Genomic DNA, 23,774 nt, shown 5'->3' with positions numbered 1-23,774 from the left:
AACTCCATCTGTTAGGCCACCCTCTGGCAGAATAAGGGCACCTCACATCTCACCAGTCAGTAGAACCCACCTTCAGACTGGCATTACTAGCAAAGTTAAAAATCACTCAGGAGAACAGATGGTCCAGAAATAGATAATCATACATAGACAACAGATTTTCAACAAAGGCAAATCAATGGAGAAAGAATAGACTTTTCAACACATGTTGTTGGAGCAACTGGACATCCATATGGAAGACAAAACTGAACCTCAACCTAAACTTCATACCTTATTAAAAATTAACTAAAATTTGTACATGGACCTAAAAGTAAACTTTAAAACTATAAGGCTTTTATAAGAAACCATAGGAGGAAATATTTGGAACTTAGGGCTTGGTGAAGAGTTCTTAGATATGACACCAAAAGCATGGCCCATAAAAGAAAAAAATGAATGAACAGAACTTAATCAAAATGTGTAAAAAAAAATTCTTTACTCTGAGAAAGTCACTATTAAGAGAATTAAATGACAAGCTACAAACTTGGAGAAAATATTTGCTAATCTTTTTTTTTTTTTTTTGGTGTGCATATATCTTATTTTTTAATTGGGGTATAGTTGCTTTACAAAGTTGTGTTAGTTTCTGCTGTACAACGAAGCGAATCAGCTATGTGTATACATATATCCCATCCCTCTTGGACCTTCCCCACCCCATCCCACCCATCTAGGTCACCGCAGAGCACCAAGCTGAGCTCCCTGCACTGTATAGCAGGTTCCCACTAGCTACCTGTTTTACACACGGTAGTGTATATATGTCAATCCCAATCTCCCAATTCATTCCATCCCTCTTCCCCCCGACCGTGTCCACACGTCCATTCTCTACGTCTGCGTCTCTTATTCCTGCCCTGCAATATATTTGCTAATCTTATATCTGACAAAGAACTTATATACAGAGTAAAGAACATTTAAAACTCAACTAAAAAACAATTTTTAAAAATTGGCAAAGCTGTGAACAGACACTTCACCAAAGAGATATAGAAGGCAAATAAACACATTAAAAAGGTGCCATTAGGAAAATGCAAATTAATGCCACACTGAGCTACCACTACACCTGTAAGGATGGGAAAGCAACAACCTGGCAATACCAAGTCCTGACAAGGATGCAGAATGACTAAATCTCTCATAAACTACTGACTGGGATGCAAAAGGTATGACATTTTTTGAGAATTATTTTGCAGTTTCTTATAAAGTTAAACATATATTCACCACATGACCCAGCAATCCTACTCCTAATGTATTTGCCCTAGTCATTTACCCAAGTGAATTATGTTCACATAAAAACCTGTAACTGAATGCTTAATGGCACCTTTATTTATAATCATCAAAAACTGTAAATAACAGGAATGTCTTTCTGTGGGAGAATGGATAACCAGAAGTGGTACATCTATATATGGAATACTACTCAGTGATAAAAAGGAACAAACTACTAATATAAGCAACCTGGATGATCTTCCAGAGAATTATGCTGAGAGAAAAAAAAAAGATAATCTCAAAAGATTGTACACTCTAGGATGACATTCTTAAAAAGGCAAAACTATAGAAAGAAGTACAGATCCGTGACTGTCAGATTTTCTGGCTGCGGGAGAGTTTGACAATAAAGGGGTGACATGAGAAAATTTTAGGGGGTGATAGAACTGTTTTGCATCCTGACTGTGTTGGTAGTTATGTGAATTTATGCATGTGTTAAAATTCATAGAACTGTACACACCAAAAAAAGTTAATTTTATAGTATGTTAATTAAAAACAATCACAAAGACAAGACTGGAGTTGGGGAGAGTTAAGTATATGAAAAAAAATAGTGGTATTTGTCAGGATTCTCCAGAGAAAGAAACCAATAGAATGGAAGGATGGATGGACAGATGGATGGAGAGGTAGAGAGATAGATAGATACATAGATATATAGATACACAGATAGATATATTTATTATAAAGAATTGGCTCATGTGGTTATGGAGGATGAGAAGTCCCAAGACCAGCAGTGAGCAAGCTGGAGACCCAGGAGGTCTGATGTGGAGTTCCAGTGTGAGTCCAAAAGCCTGAGAACTAGGAGAGCCAATGGTGCAAATTCCAGCCCTAAAGTTGGCAGTCTCAACTGTACTTGAGATCCAAGTCTACTATGGATGCTTTTATTCCTTCTCTGCCTATTATGAGACGTTTGGTATTATTGCTAAACCTACCTCAAATATGGAGGCCAGAAACCACATTAAAGCAGATATGAATCACTTTAACGTCTCAGACAGCAAAATTTGATGTAAATTCCCCAACCCTAGTGCTATGAACTGAATGTTTTTGTCCTCCCAAAATTCATATGTTGAAACCCTAATCCCAATGTGACGGTATTAGGAGGTGAGGCCTTTGGGAGGCAATTAGATCATGAGGGTGGAGCCCTCAGGATGGGATTAATGTCCTTATAAGAAGAGAAACAAGAGGGACATGGCTCCCTCTCTCTCCCAAGATGGGAAGATGGCCTTCTGAAAACCAGGAAGAGGGCTCTCACCAGACACTAGACCTGCTGGCACCTTGATCTTGGACTTCCCACCTCCAGAACTGTAAGAAATAAATGTCTGCTGTTTCTGAGGCACCCAGTCTGTGGCATCTTTGTTACAGCAGCTGGAACTCATGAGGACCCCTAGCAGCAATGTGAGTGCCTCGCGGAAGAAGGAATAGGTGACTCGGTCAGTGTTTGACAGGATGAGGTTCCGGGATCTACGGGGAAATCCAAGTGGAGACGCCAAGGAGGAAGCTGCGTCTCTAGAAGATAGGTGTGCACGGCAGATCCGGGTGTGAGAGTGTCGGCAGTGAGGTCGTGAGGATAAATGAGGGCCCCTGACCAAGTCTGAAGAGCAGGAATGCCCAGTGCACTCAGGGCAGAGGTTCAGGAAACATAAACTTTTAAAGTGTGAGTAGGGAAAGAGGATTATCCGGCAGAGTCTGAAGAAGGATTGCACTCAGAGAGAAAATCAGGAGAGAATGGTTTCACATGAAGAAAGCATATCAAGAAGAGGGTGGTCACAGTGCCAACGACTGCAAACATTCCTATAGGAAGAAAAAATGGGGAAAAAGAAAGTATCTTTTCATGGATTATTTGAAAAAGTCCCGACCACCAATTTTCTATTGTGCACCCATTTTATCCAGGAAATATAATGTTCTTCTGATTCGAAATGACAGAGCAGACAGTTCAAGGAGGGAATTGCAGCCACAGGTTAATCGGGAGATGGCAGAAGATTATTTAACCATTTACAACACACACAGACTCTCCGGTCACCCTAACGACTGATGTTCCTGCTGCTGAAGGACCCCACAGGTATCATCTCAGTCACTGTCAGTAAATTTTGTCATCACTTGTAGAACAGGAGACAGATGCCAGGAGATAGGGGATGGGCAAAGGTTGCTGAGAATTTCAAGACAAGGGAAACAAATGGGGACTTAGAGAATAACACTGTCAGTCTGGTCCTGCATCCTAACAAGGTGTTTGGAAGCAGGAGGGGTCAGAGGTGACTCCAGGGCTTAGGACCAGATCACTGATTGATGGTGGGGCCATCAAAAAATAACACAGAAGCCTGGGCCACACTTTTGAAGGAAAGAGAATGTAACTTGGCTCTCTTGGGCCCGAGCTGATGCTGGGCTGTGCACATGTAAACACTGCAGACGAGGTGACACTCCAGAGAAGAGGACCGTCCCAGCTGCAGATTCACACATGGGAGCCCCCGCATGGCTGATGTTTCCTGTAATGGTCTGAAAATAACCGTTCTCAGAAAGTGGTAGGAAGAGGAAGGCCCTGGGCTAAGGACTGGACCTCGAGTGCTTAGTGCTGTTGGTAGTGAGAGGAAAAGGATGCTCAGGAAGGTCAGGGGAGAAGCAGGAACAGGCAGCGTCAGGAGTCCCGTGAGCACACCAGCCTCTCGCTCACCCGCTCGTGACCTTTCACGACTTGTCCCCTCTACCTGGGATGCCCTTCCCCCACACCCCAGCCCATCACCAGGGAAACTTCTCTTCCCCCTTAAAACTGCACCTCACGTGTCACCATCTCCAGAGGACCTTCCCTGACCCTCCTCCCTTCTGCCCCCTCAAACACACACACACACACAGAGCTCACCCCACCCCATTCCTTTCCTGTGCATGTGTTTTTACAGGCGCGCACACCACACGAGTATCAGTTGTCTGTGAGGGAAGGATCTGCTCCAGGCCTCTCTCCTTGGCTTGTGGATGGCCGTCTTCTCCCCCGTCTCTCACATCATCTCCCCTCTATCCGTGCCTCTGTGCCCACATTTCCCGTTTTCATAAGACACCAGTCATATGGGATCTCATGGTGTTTACTTGGTTACCTCTGTAAAGACCCTGTTTCCAAATACAGTCACATTCTGAGGTCCTGGGAATTAGGATTCAACATGCGTATTTTGCAGGATACCATTCAACTCTTAACGATGGCCAAGCTGAACCCGTTTTCTAAGGTCTGGTCTTCTCCTTATTACCCATAAACAGAACAGAAAAATAGTGAATGATGATATCCTATGTAGAGGGTCCAGTCCTCAAATCCTTTCCATTTTATGTGAAAGAAAAACAGAAATATTGGTATAGACCCATTGGAACACATGCACAAACACAAAACCGAAGGAGTTCTGGAACTTCAGCCTCACCTACAAATGCTTCCCTAGGACAGACCCAGCCCTGACTTGGCTGCTCAGCTGACTTAGGGTTACTCATTTACCAACAGCGTGAGGCAGAGGGATCTCAGAATAAGCAAGACGTCCACTGCTGCCAAACAGAACAGGTCACAGGAAGCCCACGGCCAGGTAGAGCAACAGGAGAAGGAGCCGGGCCGAACTTGGGAAAGTCTCCTCACCTCTCTCAGCCCCAATTTCTCATCAGTAAAGTGCAGGTGAGAATAACAGTGCAGCCCACTGGCTCATTCTAAAGATTAAGTAAGATATGAAGCTAAAATGTACATCACAGTGCCTGACAAATAGTAAGTGGTCCATAAATGTTAGCTTAAAGAGATGTAAAGCGTGGCCAGGTGTGAGGTAAGTACTCATTCTTCCTGGTTCACTGGATTTAGAAGTGATAACCAGGTGGCCTCTTACTTCACTTAGCATCCTCTGGAGGCCGAAATGCTAGCCCACTCCCATTGCTGGAGTTTAATGTGTTAAGACAGCTTCACTCTGATGATTCCTCGTTTCATAGAAGGCTTGCTTTGAGATCCATAATACAAGAGGGGTTCTCCCAAACACACACAGGCAGTATAGACCAAGGCAATCGTTTCCATGACAACAAGGAACCTAGGAAAGTGACAGGTAAACTTCTGCCACGTCCCTGCCTCATCCCACTCTTCTCACAGGTGAGTTTTTTGCCTCATGGTTTTGAGACACTGAAAAATCCAACAGCCCACCTTAGAATATGGGCCACAGAAAAGATACTTAAAAGGCAAGTCCAGCCTGCCTAAGGTTTTGAATGGACATCAATCATTCCTTTAGATTAATGCAGATGTCAGACCAAGGGTAAGAGAATGTGTGTATAGGGTGGGGGGCATTCATAGCTTGTCATTATGTGTTGAAACAATTCTTGATTTCATTGAGGATAGGCAATAAGAAGCTCTTTTCTTCAGGTCAACAAAGTCTGGTCAGGTGAGCTCTGGGGTGCTTGCTTCATTAAAGCAGAGGAAGGAGATAAAAACACAATATGCAATTGCAACTGGTATAGCTACATTAACATGACATAAAATAGAATTTACAGCAATATCAATTAGTAGGGAGAAAGACTTTAACTTCAGAATGATAAAAGGCTTAATTAATCATGAATATATAACAAAGTGTCTGTCTTTTTGTTTGTGCTAAAAATATGGCCAAAAACATATAAAAGGATAATTAGTAGAATTATAATAAAATTGAAAAATTTTCAAACATTGCATACTGGTCTCCTTAATGGATAGGTTGAGCAGACAAACATATTAGTAAAGATATTGAAAACTGGAATTAAACCATTAACAATTTAAACTTTATAACTGCTGTGTAATTCCTGAAGAATACATATTCTAAAAACCATACACTGAACACTTGTAAACATTGACTATATCCTTGGCTACAAAGCTCGTCTCAATAAAAATCAAACAATTTCAGTTATGGCATATTCTCTGTGATCACAATGTCAGAAATCAACATCACAAAGATAAAATGAAAATTCTTGCTTTTCAAAATTTTAAAATACACTTTAAAAATCTTTAGGTGAAGAAATAAGTCTTAATGGAAATTAGAACTATTTTGAAATAAAAGTTAATACAAATGCTATATCTAAATGTGTGGGATGGAGTTAAAGCCATGCTTAGCAGGAAATTTATTCCTTAAATGCATATATCAGAGAAAAAAATAAAGGATGAAGATTAATGCAGTAATAGTCTATTTTAGTAAGTTTAGAAACAAAATGGAAAAATTAACCCCCAGAAGATAAAAAAGAAAATATTAAAGATGAGAGCCAAATTAACGAACCAGTACATGAATATACAATAAAAGAGGGTCAAGAAAACCAAAAATTTGTCCTTTGACATAAATAATAAAATTGATAGACTTCTGGTTTCAGCACTTATAGGAAAAGAGCTTGAAAGTTGCCATTTCCTTTCTTACAAAAAGAAAAAAGCTGAACAGTTGAAAATCAACAACTTTTCTTGGATCCTTCAGAGAATCAAAGTATCAGAGCAAACTGCCACCCCAAAGTCTATAATGACAGGCAAATACAGAGACTCATAACAGAGAACTGCTAATTTGTAGCAAAAGGCACTGGAGATAACACTTAAATGGTAACAGACAAAATGTTGGAGTTGGAGCGTGGCCTAGCCAGAAAATGAGAAACTCCTGGGGACCCAATCCCATGCTTTCATGGGCTTTCACTCCAGGAACCACACCATGTTCTCCAAGTAAGGATCCAGGAAAAAATTTCCCTTTGTTTCTAGCAGGAGGGGAAAAATAACCTCTTTGAAATATTCCCAGAGAGTCTCCACAACAAAGACCTACCCTCCAGTGGAAAAGAGTTTAACTGAGCCTTATCCCACCTGGGGGATAGAGCATGTGCCTGACTGCCAGCACCCTCTGTGTGTCACCTAAAAGGGGGATATCTGAGAAGCACTTCCGAAGCTCACAGTTCAGGGACATAGGACCACTAAAATTTTAACTGTAAGATTATAGAACATTTACCCTCTGACACACACCACCACCGTACCAATATAATTCACAGCTGGAAGCAGAGACCCAGAGGAAGTATTTTCATGGAAGCCAATAGACAAAAAGGGAGACAAAAAGAAAAAAAAAAAGACAGGACCAGAATTTGAAACCTCTGTCATCTACAGCTACAGCAAACATTAAATATAGGCAAACTTAACCAAAATGCATAAAACCTCACACTAGAAGTTTATTTAACTTAGTTTGTATTACTCAATACATCATGCCTAGTGTTAACAACAAATTACAAGGTATGTTAAACAAAAAGAAAAAACAGTCTGGAAAGACAAAACAAGCATCAAAATAAGACTCAGATGTGACATATATTTTGGAATTATCAAGCAGGAAATTTAAAATAACAATGATAATATGTTAAGGAGTCTAATGGAAAAGTAGACAATATGAAAAAATAAATGAGTAATATAAGCAGAGAGACAGACACTATGAGAAACAATCAAAAGAAAATTCTGGAAAACTAAAACATGGTAACATAAATGAAGAATGCCTTTGATGGGCTCATCAGAAGAATGGGCATGGCTGGAGAAAGAATCAGTGAACTCGAAGATGTGTCAATAGAAACTTCCTAAATTATAATACAAAGGGGAAAAAAGAATGAAAAATAAAAGAACAAAATATCTAAGAATTCCAAAAATGTGTAACACATGAATAATTTGAATATCAGAAGGAGAAGAAAGAGAACAAAGTAGAAGAATATTTGAACTAGGACTGTCAATGTCCAAGGGCAAGAGAAGATGGATGTCTCAGCTCAAGCAAAGACAACAAATTCACCCTTTCTCCACCTGTTTGTTCTATTCAGGGGCTCAAGGGATTGGATGATACCCTTCCACATTAGTGATGGAAGATCTCCTTTACTCAGTTTACCAATTCAAATGCTAATCTCTCTAAGAAACATTCTCACAGACACACCTAAAAATAATGTTTTACCAGCTATGTGGGCATCCCTTAGTGTAGTCAAGTTAACACATAACAAGGTTAGGGGGCCTCTCTTATTTTCTAAAGCCTTCAACTAGTTGGATGAGGCTCACCCACCTTATGGAGGAAAATCTGTTTTACTCAAAGTCTGTTGATTTAAATGCTAATCTCACCTTAAAAAAATACCTTCACAGTGACATTTAGACTTGTGTTTGACCAAATATCTGGGTACTGGGCCCTAGCCAAGTTGACACTTAAAATTAACCAGAGAGGACTTCCCTGGTGGTCCAGTGGTTAAGACTCCCTGCTTTCACTCCAGGGGGTGTGGGTTTGATCCCTGGTCGGGGAACCAAGATCCCACATGCTGTGTGACACGGCAAAAAAAAAAAACAAAACAGATTAACGAGGGATATTACATAATGATAAAGAGTTAAATTTTATAAAAAGACATAATGATTCTAAATGCATATGTTGCTAACAACAGAGTGCCAAAATACCTGAAACAAAAACTGATTGAAATTTAAGGAGAAATAGACAAATCATCTATTGGGGTTGGAAACTTCTGTCAAATAAAAACAAATCTGGACTTAGATAAGGAGAGATTTTATTCAGAAGAAAAACTATTGTAACAGGGAGATCTACCCCATCTCAGAAATCTGCAAGCATCTCAAAATCAAACAAAAACGTAAGCAGTACCTTCGGTACTACCAATTAGAAGAAATGCCCAGCAGGGTCTGACAGGACAAGTGTCACACTGTGGTCAGCCAATTCTCAATATAAACTGATAAGAGAAGATGTTCTGCATTTGCTCACACTTGGGGACAAGCAAAGTTCAGGGGCCCTAAGGAAGAGAGAAACCTGACTAAATTTTGGTCAAGACAGAATAGAGAGTAAGAAATAGACAACTGTGGACACTTGGTCAGTCAAAACTCCCCTGTTGGTAATTGATAAATCAACCAGGCAGAAAATCAATAGGACGTAGATGACCTAAACAGCACTATCAGGCAAACTGGTCTAATTGAGACTTATGAAATACTCCATCCAACGAGAGTAGAATTCACCTTCTTCTCAAGTCACATGAATTTTCTCAAGAACAGTCACCAAGATAAACCACATTCTGGGCCATAAAACACACCTTAACCCCTTTAAAGGAAAGTGTATGGAGTGATATCAGCAAGATGTTGGAAACCTTGGATCCTCCTTCCTCCCACAAACAAACTGGTTCAGCAACAATTCATGGACAAATTCCCACTGTGAGAAATCTAGAAACTAAGAGAAAGTCTCCTGCACCCGGGGAAAGCTAAACCAGACTCACTGAAGCGGGTAGGGAGATTTGGGACACCTCTCACTGGGGTCCCTGATCCCAGCCCAGCACCACAGGATCCGGAAGAGATCCCCTAGCTCCCAACTTCACCCAGGGAAATGAAGGGGTTGGTTCACATATCCAACACCCCAACTTTTTCAAAGGGGCTCCCTAGAGGACTGGCTTTTGTCTTGCTAGTTGGACTTCTGACAGGTCCAGCATAGTTTAGCAGCCAGGGGCAGAGCTGAACTGATGGCTTGGGGTGGTAGATGCCATAGATTCTTTCCTCTGCTCAGCACAGAATGAACAGATGGAAAATCCCAGCTTTCAGCTTCTTCCTGGGGAAGGAAAGAGTTGATCTGTGCAGCCAGCTTCCCAACTTCTCCTGAGATGCCCAAAGACCTAGCATCTATCTCACTAGTCCTAGAATTCAAACAGGTCCAGCACCATCTACCAGTCCCAGGAGAGACAGAAGTCACACAGCTTGGGCTAGTAGATGCCTTCCCTTGCTCAGCACACAGTGAGCAGATAAAAAACCCAAGCTCTCAGTTTCCCCCTGAGGAGGGAAAGAATTATTAGAGGCCCCAGAACCTCTGGCAGGACTGATTTGTTGAAGTCTTGTCCTATACGTGGCCAGCCCATGAAGACTGGGAGAAGTGCCTGCTTTGTCTAATGCACAGACACCAACACAGAGAGTCAAGGAAAATGAAGAAAAAGATATCCTAAACCAGTCAAATCTAAAGAACAAGGCAATTCTCCAGAAACCAATCCTAATAAAAGAAATCACACAGTGTATATTCTCATACCACAAAGCAATTAAATTAGAAATAAACAGCAGGAAGGTAGCTCTAAAGTTCCCAAATATTTGGAAATTAAACAATACATTTTTAAGTAACACAACAAACAAAGAAAACGTCTCAAGAGAAATTTTAAAAAATACTTTGAACCTAATGAATATAAAATACAACTTATCAAATTTTGTGAGATGAGTAGAAAGTAGTGCTTAGAAGGAAATTCATGGTATAAAATACATATTTTAGAAATAAATAGTGATCTATTATCTATAATTTAAGTTTATATCTTAGGAAACTAAAGAAAAAATACATTTAAGTCTAAAACTAGAATAAAAATAGAAATAATAAATATTAGAGCAGAAATCAATAGAATTTAAAACAGGACAAAAATAGAGAAAATCAAAGAAACCTAAGGCAGTTTCTTTGAAAAGATAAAAATAAGTGATAAACCTGCAGACAGGCTAACCAAAAGAAAAAGAGAGAGTACAAGATACAAATATCATAAATGAAAGAAGGATCATACAACTGATCCTACGAAAATTTAAAAGCTAACAACAGAATACTATTAACAATTCCATGCCCACAGTTCTGATAACCTGAATGAAATGGACCATTTGTTTGAACAACACAAACTACAAAAAGTCACACAAAGAGAAACAGATAATCTGGGTAGGCCTAAAACTATTACAGAAAATAAAAATTAATAACCTTCCAAAATGGGAAGCACTAGACCCAGATGATTTCACTGGTGAATTCTAACAAACACTTAATGAAGAAATAATATCAATTCTCTATAATCTCTTTTGGGAAATAGGAACAGAAGGAACACTTCCTAACTCATTTTATGAGGCCAACATTACCCTTTTATGAAATCCAGATAAAGATATCACAAGAAAGAAAAACTATAGACCATTCTCTCATGAGCATAGATACAAAAATCTTCAACAAAATATTAACAAATTGAATCCCGCACTGTATTAAAAAATATACACCATGATAAAGCATATATGCAAGGCTAGTTCAACATGCAAAAATCAATCAATGCAAACCATATCAATAGTCTAAAGAAAAAAAATAACATGTGATAAGATCAATTGATGCAGAAAAGCATCAGACAATAACTTACATCCATTCATGATAAAAACTCTCAGCAAACTAGGAATACAGAGACAGATTCTCTACATGGTAAATAACACAAAAAATCTATAGCTAACATCATACTTCATGATGAGAAAGTATATGCTTGACCACTTTGGGGAACAAGGCAAGGATGTTCTCGCTCGCCACTCCAATTCAAAATTATACTGGAATTCTTAGCTAGTGCAAAAAGACAAGAGGGGGGGAAAGGAGTTACAAATTAGAAAGGAAGAAATAAAAATATCTTTGCAATAGTGATTTTCTATGTAGAAAATCCTCCCCAAAAAAAGTCAAGAAAAACTTCTGGCACGAATAGCAATTATAGTAAGTTTGTATTATATAAAGATAATATAAAAATGTCCATTGCTGTGGAGACCTTCAAGATGGCATAAGAGTAAGACGTGGAGATCACCTTCCTCCCCACAAATACATCAGAAATACATCTACATGTGGAACAACTCCTACAGAACACCTACTGAATGCTGGCAGAAGACCTCAGACCTCCCAAAAGGCAAGAAACTCCCCATGTACCTGGGTAGGGCAAAAGAAAAAAGAAAAAACAGAGACAAAAGAATAGGGACGGGACCTGCACCAGTGGGAGGGAGCTGTGAAGGAGGAAAGATTCCCACACACTAGGAAGCCCCTTCCCGGGTGGAGACTGCGGGTGGCGGAGGGGGGAAGCTTCGGAGCCACGGAGGAGAGCGCAGCCACAGGGGTGCGGAGGGCACAGCGGAGAGATTCCCGCACAGAGGATCGGTGCCGACCACACTCAGCAGCCCGAGAGGCTTGTCTGCTCACCCGCCGGGGTGGGCGGGGGCTGGGAGCTGAGGCTCGGGCTTCGGAGGTCGGATCGCAGGGAGAGGACTGGGGTTGGCGGCGTGAACACAGCCTGAAGGGGTTAGCGCACCACAGCTGGCCGGGAGGGAGTCCAGGAAAGTCTGGAGCTGCCGAAGAGGCAAGAGACTTTTTCTTCCCTCTTTGTTTCCTGGTGCGCGAGGAGAGGGGATTCAGAGCGCCGCCTAAACGAGCTCCAGAGACGGGCGCGAGCCGCGGCTATCAGCGCGGACCCCAGAGACGGGCATGAGACGCTAAGGCTGCTGCTGCCGCCACCTAAAAGCCTGTGTGCGAGCACAGGTCACTCTCCACACCTCCCCTCCCGGGAGCCTGTGCAGCCCGCCACTGCCAGGGTCCCGTGATCCAGGGACAACTTCCCCGGGAGAACGCACGGCGTTTTCTTTAAGAAAATAATCTGGGCTTCACAGGCAAATTCTATCAAACATTTAGAGAAGACCTAACACCTATCCTTCTCAAACTCTTCTAAAATATAGCAGAGGGAGGAACACTCCCAAACTCATTCTAAGAGGCCACCATCACTCTGATACCAAAACCAGACGAAGATGTCACAAAGAAAGAAAACTACAGGCCAATATCACTGATGAACATAGATGAAAAAATCCTCAACAAAATACTAGCAAACAGAATCCAACAGCACATTAAAAGGATCATACACCATGATCAATTGGGGTTTATCCCAGGAATGTAAGGATTCTTCAATATAGGCAAATCAATGTGATACACCATATTAACAAACTGAAGGATAAAAACCATATGATCATCTCAATAGATGCAGAAAAAGCTTCTGGCAAAATTCAACACCCATTTATGATAAAAACCCTCCAGAAAGTAGGCATAGAGGGAACTTACCTCAATATAATAAAGGCCATATATGACAAACAGACAGCCAACATCATTCTCAATGGTAAAAAACTGAAACCATTTCCTCTAAGATTCGGAACAAGACAAGGTTGTCCACTCTCACCACTATTATTCAACATAGTTTTGGCAGTTTTAGCCACAGCAATCAGAGGAGAAAAAGAAATAAAAGGAATCCAAATCAGAAAAGAAGAAGTAAAGCCATCACTGTTTGCAGATGACATGATAATATACATAGAGTATCCTAAAGATGCTACCAGAAAACTACTAGAGGTAATCAATGTATTTGGTAAAGTAGCAGGATACAAAATTAATGCACAGAAATCTCTTGCATTCCTATACACTAATGATGAAAAATCTGAAAGAAAAATTAAGGAAACACTCCCATTTACCATTGCAACAAAAAGAATAAAATATCTAGGAATAAATCTACCTGAGGAGACAAACGACCTGTATGCAGGAAACTATAAAACACTAATGAAAGAAATTAAAGATGATACCAACAGATGGAGAGATATACTATGTTCTTGGATTGGAAGAATCAACATTGTGACAATGACTGTACTACCCAAAGCAATCTACAGATTCAATACAATCCCTGTCAAACTACCAATGGCATTTTTCACAGAACTAGAACAAAAAATTTCACAATTTGTATGGAAACACAAAAGACCCCGAATAGCCAAAGCAATCTTGAGAACGAAAAATGGAGCTGGAGGAATCAGGCTCCCTGACTTCAGACTATATTACAAAGCTACAGTAATCAAGACAGTTTGGTACTGGCACAAAAACAGAAATATAGATCAATGGAACAGGATAGAAAGCCCAGAGATAAGCCCACGCACATATGGTCACCTTATCTTTGATAAAGGAGGCAAGCATATACAGTGGAGAAAAGACAGTCTCTTCAATAAGTGGTGCTGGGAAAATTGGACAGGTACATGTAAAAGTATGAAATTAGAACACTCCCTAACACCATACACAAAAATAAACTCAAAATGGATTAAAGACCTAAGTGTAAGGCCAGACACTATCAAACTCTTAGAGGAAAACATAGGCAGAACACTGTATGACATAAGTCACAGCAAGATCCTTTTTGACCCAGGTCCTAGAGAAATGGAAATAAAAACACAAATAAACAAATGGGACCTAATGAAACTTAAAAGCTTTTGCACAGCAAAGGAAACCATAAACAAGACCAAAAGACAACCCTCAGAATGGGAGAAAATATTTGCAAATGAAGCAACGGACAAAGGACTAATCTCCAGAATTTACAAGCAACTCATGCAGCTCAATATCAGAAGAACAAACAACCCAATCCAAAAATGGGCAGAAGACCTAAATAGACATTTCTCCAAAGAAGAGATACAGATTGCCAACAGACACATGAAAGAATGCTCAACATCATTAATCATTAGAGAAATGCAAATCAAAACTACAATGAGGTATCATCTCACACCGGTCAGAATGGCCATCATCAAAAAATCTAGAAACAATAAATGCTGGAGAGGGTGTGGAGAAAAGGGAACACTCTTGCACTGTTGGTGGGAATGTAAATTGATACAGCCACTATGGAGAACAGTATGGAGGTTCCTTAAAAAACTAAAAATAGAACTACCATATGACCCAGCAATCCCACTACTGGGCATATACCCTGAGAAAACCATAATTCAGAAAGAGTCATGTACCAAAATATTCATTGCAGCTCTGTTTACAATAGCCAGGACATGGAAGCAACCTAGGTGTCCATCATCGGATGAATGGATAAAGAAGATGTGGCACATATATACAATGGAATATTACTCAGCCATAAAAAGAAATGAAATGGAGGTGTTTGTAATGAGGTGGATGGAGTTAGAGTCTGTCATACAGAGTGAAGTAAGTCAGAAAGAGAAAAACAAATACAGTATGCTAACACATATATATGGAATCTAAGGGAAAAAAAAAAAAAAAAAAAGAGGTCATGAAGAACCTAGTGGCAAGATGGGAATAAAGACACAGACCTACTAGAGAATGGACTTGAGGATATGGGGAGGGGGAGGGGTGAGATGTGACAGGGTGAGAGAGTGTCATGGACATATATACACTACCAAATGTAAAATAGATAACTAGTGGGAAGCAGCCACATAGCACAGGGAGATCAGCTCGGTGCTTTGTGACCACCTAGAGGGGTGGGATAGGGAGGGTGGGAGGGAGGGAGATGCAAGAGGGAAGAGATATGGCAACATATGTATATGTGTAACTGATTCACTTTGTTGTAAAGCAGAAGCTAGCACACCATTGTAAAGCAATTATACTTCAATAAAGATGTTTAAAAAAAAAAAAAAAAAAGATTGCGGGAATACCTAGAGGAAATGCAAATGGTTTGCAGCATGGAGATAAAACACTTCTGAGTGTAATTTTCTGACATTGAGCCTTGTATATATCTTGAGTATCTATAAGCAAAGAAAGACTGTACTTTTAAAAATATATATATGTTTGATACTTAAAAAAAAAAAAAAAAAAAAAGAAAAGAAGAAGTAAAGCCATCACTGTTTGCAGATGACATGATAATATACATAGAGTATCCTAAAGATGCTACCAGAAAACTACTAGAGGTAATCAATGTATTTGGTAAAGTAGCAGGATACAAAATTAATGCACAGAAATCTCTTGCATTCCTATACACTAATGATGAAAAATCTGAAAGAAAAATTAAGGAAACACTCCCATTTACCATTGCAACAAAAAGAATAAAATATCTAGGAATAAATCTACCTGAGGAGACAAACGACCTGTATGCAGGAAACTATAGGACACTGATGAAAGAAATTAAAGATGATACCAACAGATGGAGAGATATACTATGTTCTTGGATTGGAAGAATCAACATTGTGACAATGACTGTACTACCCAAAGCAATCTACAGATTCAATACAATCCCTGTCAAACTACCAATGGCATTTTTCACAGAACTAGAACAAAAAAATTTCACAATTTGTATGGAAACCCAAAAGACCCCAAATAGCCAAAGCAATCTTGAGAAAGAAAAACAGAGCTGGAGAATCAGGTTCCCTGACTTCAGACTATACTACAAAGCTACAGTAATCAAGACAGTATGCTACTGGCACAAAAACAGAAATATAGATCAATGGAACAGGATAGAAAGCCCAGAGATAAACCCACGCACATATGGTCACCTTATCTTTGATAAAGGAGGCAAGAATACACAATGGAGAAAAGACAGCCTCTTCAATAAGTGGTGCTGGGAAAACTGGACAGCTACCTGTAAAAGAATGAAATTATAACACTCCCTAACACCATTCACAAAAATAAACTCAAAACAGATTAAAGACGTAAATGTAAGACCAGACACTAGAATACTCTTAGAAGAAAACATAGGCAGAACACTCTATGACATAAATCACAGCAAGATCCTTTTTGACCCACCTCCTAGAGAAAGGGAAATAAAAACAAAAATAAACAAATGGGACCTAATGAAACTTAAAAGCTTTTGCACAGCAAAGGAAACCATCAACAAGATGAAAAGACAACCCTCAGAATGGGAGAAAATATTTGCAAATGAAGCAACTGACAAAGGACTAATCTCCAGAATTTACAAGCAACTCATGCAGCTCAATATCAGAAGAACAAACAACCCAATCCAAAAATGGGCAGAAGACCTAAATAGACATTTCTCCAAAGAAGATATACAGATTGCCAACAAACACATGAAAGGGTGCTCAATATCACTAATCATTAGAGAAATGCAAATCAAAACTACAGTGAGGTATCACCTCACACTGGTCAGAATGGCCATCATCAAAAAATCTACAAACAATAAGTGCTGGAGATGGTGTGGAGAAAAGGAAACCCTCTTGCACTGTTGGTGGGAATGTAAATTGATACAACCACTATGGAGGTTCCTTAAAAAACTAAAAATAGAACTACCATATGACCCAGCAATCCCATTACTGGGCATATACCCTGAGAAAACCATAATTCAGAAAGAGTCAAGTACCACAATGTTCACTGCAGCACTATTTACAATAGCCAGGACATGGAAACAACCTAAGTGTCCATCGACAGATGAATGGATAAAGAAGATGTGGCACATATATACAATGGAATATTACTCAGCCATAAAAAGGAACGAAACTGAGTTATTTGTATTGAGGTGGATGGACCTAGAGACTGTCATACATAGTGAAGTAAGTTAGAAAGAGAAAAACAAATACTGTATGCTAACACATATATATGCAATCTAAAAAAAGAAAAAAAAATGAAAAAAGAAAATGGTCAGAAGAACCTAGGGGCAAGACGGGAATAAAGATGCAGACCTACTAGAGAATGGACTTGAGGATATGGGGAGGGGGAAGGGTAATCTGGGACAAAGTGAGAGAGTGGCATGGACATATATACACTACCAAACGTAAAATAGATAGCTAGTGGGAAGCAGCCTCATAGCACAGGGAGATCAGCTCCATGCTTTGTGACCACCTAGAGGGGTGGGATAGGGAGGGTGGGAGGGAGGGAGATGCAAGAGGGAAGAGATATGGGGACATATGTATATGTATAACTGATTCACTTTGTTATAAAGCAGAAACTGATACACCATTGTAAAGCAATTATACTCTAATAAAGATGTTAAAGAAAAGATGAATAGAAGTAACTTTACCCTGGAGAAACCCTACCTCAGCCATGTGATCAAGGTCATTAAAAGTCATAAGTCTTGTTGATAGTGTATAACCTAACCCCAGTCTAATTATAAGAAAAGCATCAGACAAATCCCAGTTTAAGGATGTTCTATAAAATACCTCACCAATACCTAAAAATGTTGACACCAAAACTACAAGGAAAGTCTGAAAAATTGTCACTGTCTTAGAGGAGCCTCAGGATACATGACAGCTAAATGTGATATGAGATCATTGATGGGGTCCTGAAACAGAAAAAGGACATTATGTGAAAAGTTAAAAAAAATTGGAATAAGGTATGGACTTTAGTGAATAATTGGATACCAATATTGGTGGCTTGTTACCAAATTTATGATACTAATATAATATGTTAATAATAGGGGAAACTGGGTGCAGTGTATACAGGAAGTCTGTACTGTCTTTGCAATTTTTCGGTAATTAAAATTTTTCTGTAATTATCTTTTGCAATTTTTCTGCAATTAATTAAAATTAAAAATAACATTTATTCTAAAAATTCAATAAATGTCTGCCAAAACACATTAAGAATGAACAACAAAAGACTGTCACAGATCTTTCAGATATTAATAAGGGAATGTCATGAACAACTTTATGGCAATACACTTAATATTTAGATACAATGTATAAATTTCTGGAAAACTATAATTTACCAAAAATTACCCAGAAGCAATTTAAAACTGAATAGTTCTTTAATGATTAAAGCATTTGCATTAGTAATGAAAATCTTCCTACATTGAAAGCTGCAGGTACAAAGAGCTTCACTAGTAGTTCTACCAAACGTTCAAGACAGCAATAATTCCAGCATTACACTAACTATTATTCCCAATAATTGAATAAGAAGGTACAGTTTGCAACTCATTCTGTGAGTCTAACAACAGCTTGCTAAAAACTCTAACAAGAGTTGTATAAGAAAGGAAAATTACTTGTGAATCTCATTCGAAAGTATATGTGCAAAAATCCTCACAAAATATCAGCAACAGAAAAAAAGGATAATATATCATTAGACTGTGGAGTTATTTCAGAAATGCTGGTTCTGTTTTGCTTTAAAATTTTAATTAATGTAATGTACCATATTACCATATTAAAATGGGAGAATCATACGATCATCGAAATAGGTGGAGTTAAATCACTTGATATAATTAATAACATAGTCATAATAGAAAGACTTGGCTAGATTTCTATAAGAAAACTTCCTTTAAGGGAATTCCCTGGCGGTCCAGCGGTTAGGACTCTGTGCTTTCACTGCTGAGGGCCTGGGTTCAGTCCTTGGTTGGGGAACTAAGATCCCACAAGCCGCACAGTGTGACAAAAAAAAAAAAAAATTTTAAACTTTCTTTACTGGAAAACTGACGGTTACAAAAGATACTTAATGGTGACACACTGAGTAATTTCCATTGAAATGTGGAACAACACAAGGAGGCTCACTACCGCCACTTCAATTTAACATTTGTACTGAAGTCCTAGCCAGCATGGTCAAGTTATACTCATCAGAAAGGGGGCAGGGGAAGATGACATTTTATTTATATATATATATATATAGTGCACATTATATATATAATTATGCACATAAAAATACAAAATAATATAGAGATAAATTATTAGAATTGATAAGCAAGTTTAGCAAGTTCTCCATAAAAAAACACATAAAAGAGAATGGTATTTCTATGTACCATCAACAACAGATAGAAAGTGACATTTAAAAAGATAACATCTGGGACTTCCCTGTGGCGCAGTGGTTAAGAATCCGCCTGCCAATGCAGGGGACATGGGTTCGAGCCCTGCTCCGGGAAGACCCCACATGCTGTGGAGCAACTAAGCCCGTGCGCCACAGCTACTGAGCCTGTGCTCTAGAACCTGCGAGCCACAACTACTGAGCCCACGTGCCACAACTATTGAAGCCCGTGTGCCTAGAGCCCATGCTCTGCAACAAGAGAAGCCACCGCTATGAGAAGCCTGTGCACTGCATAGAAGAGTAGCCGCAACTAGAGAAAGCCCACATGCAACAATGAAGACCCAATGCAGACAAAAATTAAATTAAAAAAATAATTATAAAATTATAGCAATTAAGGCAGTGTGATATTGGTATAGGGACAGTAAAATGGACAGAACAGGAGAAGGCAGAAATAGAGTTGCTATAATGGTTCGGGTCACCAATTTCTAATGTGGTGAGGGGGGTTTTTCCATACCAACAATTCTTGGGACACCAGCTGGGTGTCCTACAAGTTATCTCAATTCTGACACTATCTACCTGGAGACAGCATCACATTCCACAGGTTAAGGGCTCAGTTCTACAGGACTGCTCCTGACCCCAACTTCAGAGGCCAGTCTCAAGTCCAAGTTATCACCTGTTCTTCTGACCAACCGGCTATAAATCAAAGGTTCCCACAATCCCCTCTTTGGGCTTGATTAACTTGCTACATCAGCTCACAGAACTCAGAGAAACATTTTACTTACTGGATCACCGGTTGGTTATAAAAGGACACGACTCAGGAACAGCAGGATGGAAGAGATGTATAGGCAAGTCATGTGGGAAGGGGCGCAGAGCTTCCAAGTCCTCTCAAGGCACACCACTCTCCCCAAATCTCCACGTTTGCCAACCCAGAATCTTTCCAAACTCCGTCCTTTGGGGGTTTTATGGAGGTTTCATTACATAGGCATGATTGATTCAATCATTGACCATTGGCAAACTGAATTCAATCTTCAGCCCCTCGGCCCTCCCCAGAGGTGGGGGAGGTTAGTGGAAGTTCCAACCCTCTAATCACGTGGTTGGCTCTCCCGGCAATCAGCCCCCAGCCGTAGGTTTCTTAAGTGTTTTCCAAAAGTCACTTCATTAACATAACAAAACACCATTATGGCTCTCAACGCTTAGGAAATTCCAAGTGTTTTAGGAGCTCTGAGCCAGAAACAGGACAAAGACCAAATACATACTTCTCATTATAAATCATAATATCACATAGAACCTTGCATAAATGGATATTTGATTTTTGACAAAAGTAGCACTGCAGAGGAGTGGGGAAAGGTCAGTTTTTTTTTTTCTTAAATGGTGCTGAGACAATTGGGTATACGCAGGGAAAAAAATGAAAAAAAAAGAAATTTAACCCTGACTTCACCACACACACATACATCAATATACACAATCCCTCCTCATTCTTTACAGATTTGGTACTTGTGGATTCATTTGCTTACTAAAATTTCTTTGTAATCCCAAAATCAATACTTACAGTGTTTTTGTGGTCATTTGTGATCATGCACTGAGTGGTGAATTTGAGTCTTTCAACACAGACATTGCCAGCTGAGGTCGAATAAGGCAATGCTCTGCCTTGTTTCAGCTCTCATACTGTAAACAAGTGTTCTTTTCAAGGTCTATTTAGCGCCACATTTCTTGCATTTTTTTTTTCCGCTTGTTTTTGGTGATTTTGCTGTTTAAAATGGCCTCCAAGCACAGCACTGGAGTACTGTCCAAGTGTTCCTAAGCAGGCTATGATTTGCTTTATGAGTATTAATAAACTTTGTTCAGGCATGAGTTACAGTGCTGTTGGCCATGAGTTTGTCAACCTAAATAAACCTAGGAGGCAATAATCAAGTAGAAAGCATTTATTTGTGTCGACTTAAAAAATACACAACGTGAGAGTTGCAAGTTAAGTTTTAGTTGGGGCAAAATGAGGACTACAGCCCGGGAGACAGCATCCCAGATAGCTCTGAGAAACTGCTCCAAAGAGGCAGGGCGGAAGGCCAGTACATATCTGACTTTGGTGAAGGGGGAATACATGCAATCAATCACATATTTTTTACAGAAGGTTTCGGCTCGTCTCGTGCAGGTTACTGCTAGTCACGAGGAGCAAACATGACCATGAAGGTTTTTAGGGCTTTTCTAGACATGAGGAGATGCAAGAATTGGGCTCATAAAATCAGCTCCTGAAATTGTCTAACTATCTGAAGACCTGTTCTGCCAGTTTTTCCCAGAGCACAGAGTGCCTCATTTCTGCTCTCCACCCTGAACTGATTTCAGGGGTGTTGAAAATCAGCAGCTGCAGCAGCACCTGATTTAATCCTTGTAGCGATAGATGGCAAGTGCCAATGGTGAGTGCCAATTCGTAGTTGACATTTGAGATCAAAGAAGTGCAACTGGGGCACACAGATTCGGGTTGCAACCCAAAGTGTCTCACTAGGGAGTAAAAGTTAGGAGCTTTTAAAGGCAAAGAAGAGGGGGTTGCATTACAAGGAATTTCAATTGAAATTAGAGGCATAAGGGAGGTAAAGTTTGTTACTGTGACAAGTTGCAGGTGTTCTTGCCGACTCCCAGTCCTTGGTTTGTAGTTTGACCCAGTTCAAAAGTTCATGGTTCTGAAACCATGCAACACAAATTGGGACTTGAACCCACACGCTGGGACTCAAACCCAGCCAGAAACCAGATTGGGGTTCCACCCAGTTGGGACATGCATAAAGTCCACCTTGGTAATGGCCTCCCAGCTCTATTTTAAGACCCCTTGACATAAGTGACTCCATTTTATTTCACATTTCACAAGTTCGAAGTTAATGAGTCAACAATTTGGTATATCCAGAAAAAGGAAGAGGAAATTTGTCCATCTTTACATCAGGCAGCTCTGGAAAGTGCTAAAGTAACAGCTATAGTGTGTGATGATGCTATGGAAAAGATGGAAGAGTGGCTAAGTCTGTGGATTTATAAGATGATAACCAATTAATAAAAGCATAGTGGCCCTCATTGTTGTGAGGCTGAAAGCCAAAGAAATTTACAGTCAGATTACTCAGGGTTAGGAAAATATTAAACCCTCTTGACTAATCCTGGCTGATTGGCTTGCTTGTTTCAAAAGGCAATATGGTGTGAAAAACGTTAAACTTGTAGGTGAGGCAGGTTCTGCAGGTCAGGAGGCTGTGGAAGAATTTTAAAAGTATCCACTAAGTGTTGTACAGGAAAAGAGTAATGGGAAGAGAAGATTTACAACGCTGATGAGACTGGCTTGTTTTAAAAGGACATTGGCAAAGAACCTATACAACACAAATGACACTTCAGTTGGTGAAAATGTCACCAGAGACCCATAGGAACCTAATCCTGTATTTTTCCTAAGAGCATAGTTCATCATTTGCTAATTCAGTGTTTATGGTGATTTTGTAGAACATAACTATTGTGAACAATGAGAATCAGGTATATATATTTATATATAATCTTACAAATCAATAAGGTAAAGACAACAAAGACCTCTACAGAAAAATGAACAAAAGATTTGAACAGTTCCTTCAAAACAGAGTAATTCCACATGTCCAAAAATCATTTGAAATGGTACTCAACCTTATTAGTAATCAGGAAAATATAAATTAAAACCACAGTACTAGAGGCCTTGCAGACGCCGCCGCCCTGAGCCTCCCGCGCTGCGCACCTTGGTCAACTCCATCGTGTTCTTCGACATCGCCATCCAGGGAGAGTCCTTGGGCTGCCTCTCCTTCGAGCTGTTTGCAAAGTTCTAAAGACAGCAGAAAACTTTCGCACTCTGAGCACTGGGAAGAAAGGATTTGGTTACAAAGGTCCCTGCTTTCACAGAATAATTCTGGGATTTATGTGCCAGGGTGGTGACTTCACACGCCATAATGGCACTGGTGGCAAGTCTATCTATGGGGAGAAATTTCATGACGAAAATTTCATCCTGAAGCATATGGGTCCTGGCATCTTGTCCATGGCAAATGCTGGCCCCAACACAAACGGTTCCCAGTTTTTCATCTGCACTGCCAAGACTGAGTGGTTGGATGGCAAGCGTGTGGTCTTTGGCAAGGTGAAAGAGGGCAAGAATATTGTGGAAGCCATGTGCTTTGGGTTCAGGAATGGCAAGACCAGCAAGAAGATCACCATTGCTGACTGTGGACAAATCTTATAAATCTGAATTTTGTTTTATCTCAACCACCAGACATTCCTTCTGTAGCTCAGGAGAGCACCCCTTCACCCCCATCTGCT

The 23,774-nt window shown here is 39.9% G+C and overlaps 1 pseudogene; it reads left to right on the top strand.

Moving 5' to 3' along the window:
• The first annotated feature begins 2,724 nt into the window (after nt 1-2,724).
• Nucleotides 2,725-23,697, top strand: LOC133081925 (peptidyl-prolyl cis-trans isomerase A-like; annotated as a pseudogene).
• Nucleotides 23,698-23,774: the final 77 nt, after the last annotated feature.

This window comes from Eubalaena glacialis, chromosome X (genome assembly GCF_028564815.1).
Source record: "Eubalaena glacialis isolate mEubGla1 chromosome X, mEubGla1.1.hap2.+ XY, whole genome shotgun sequence".
NCBI classification, from domain to species: Eukaryota; Metazoa; Chordata; class Mammalia; order Artiodactyla; family Balaenidae; genus Eubalaena; species Eubalaena glacialis.
This window is presented reverse-complemented; position numbering and strand designations above follow the sequence as displayed.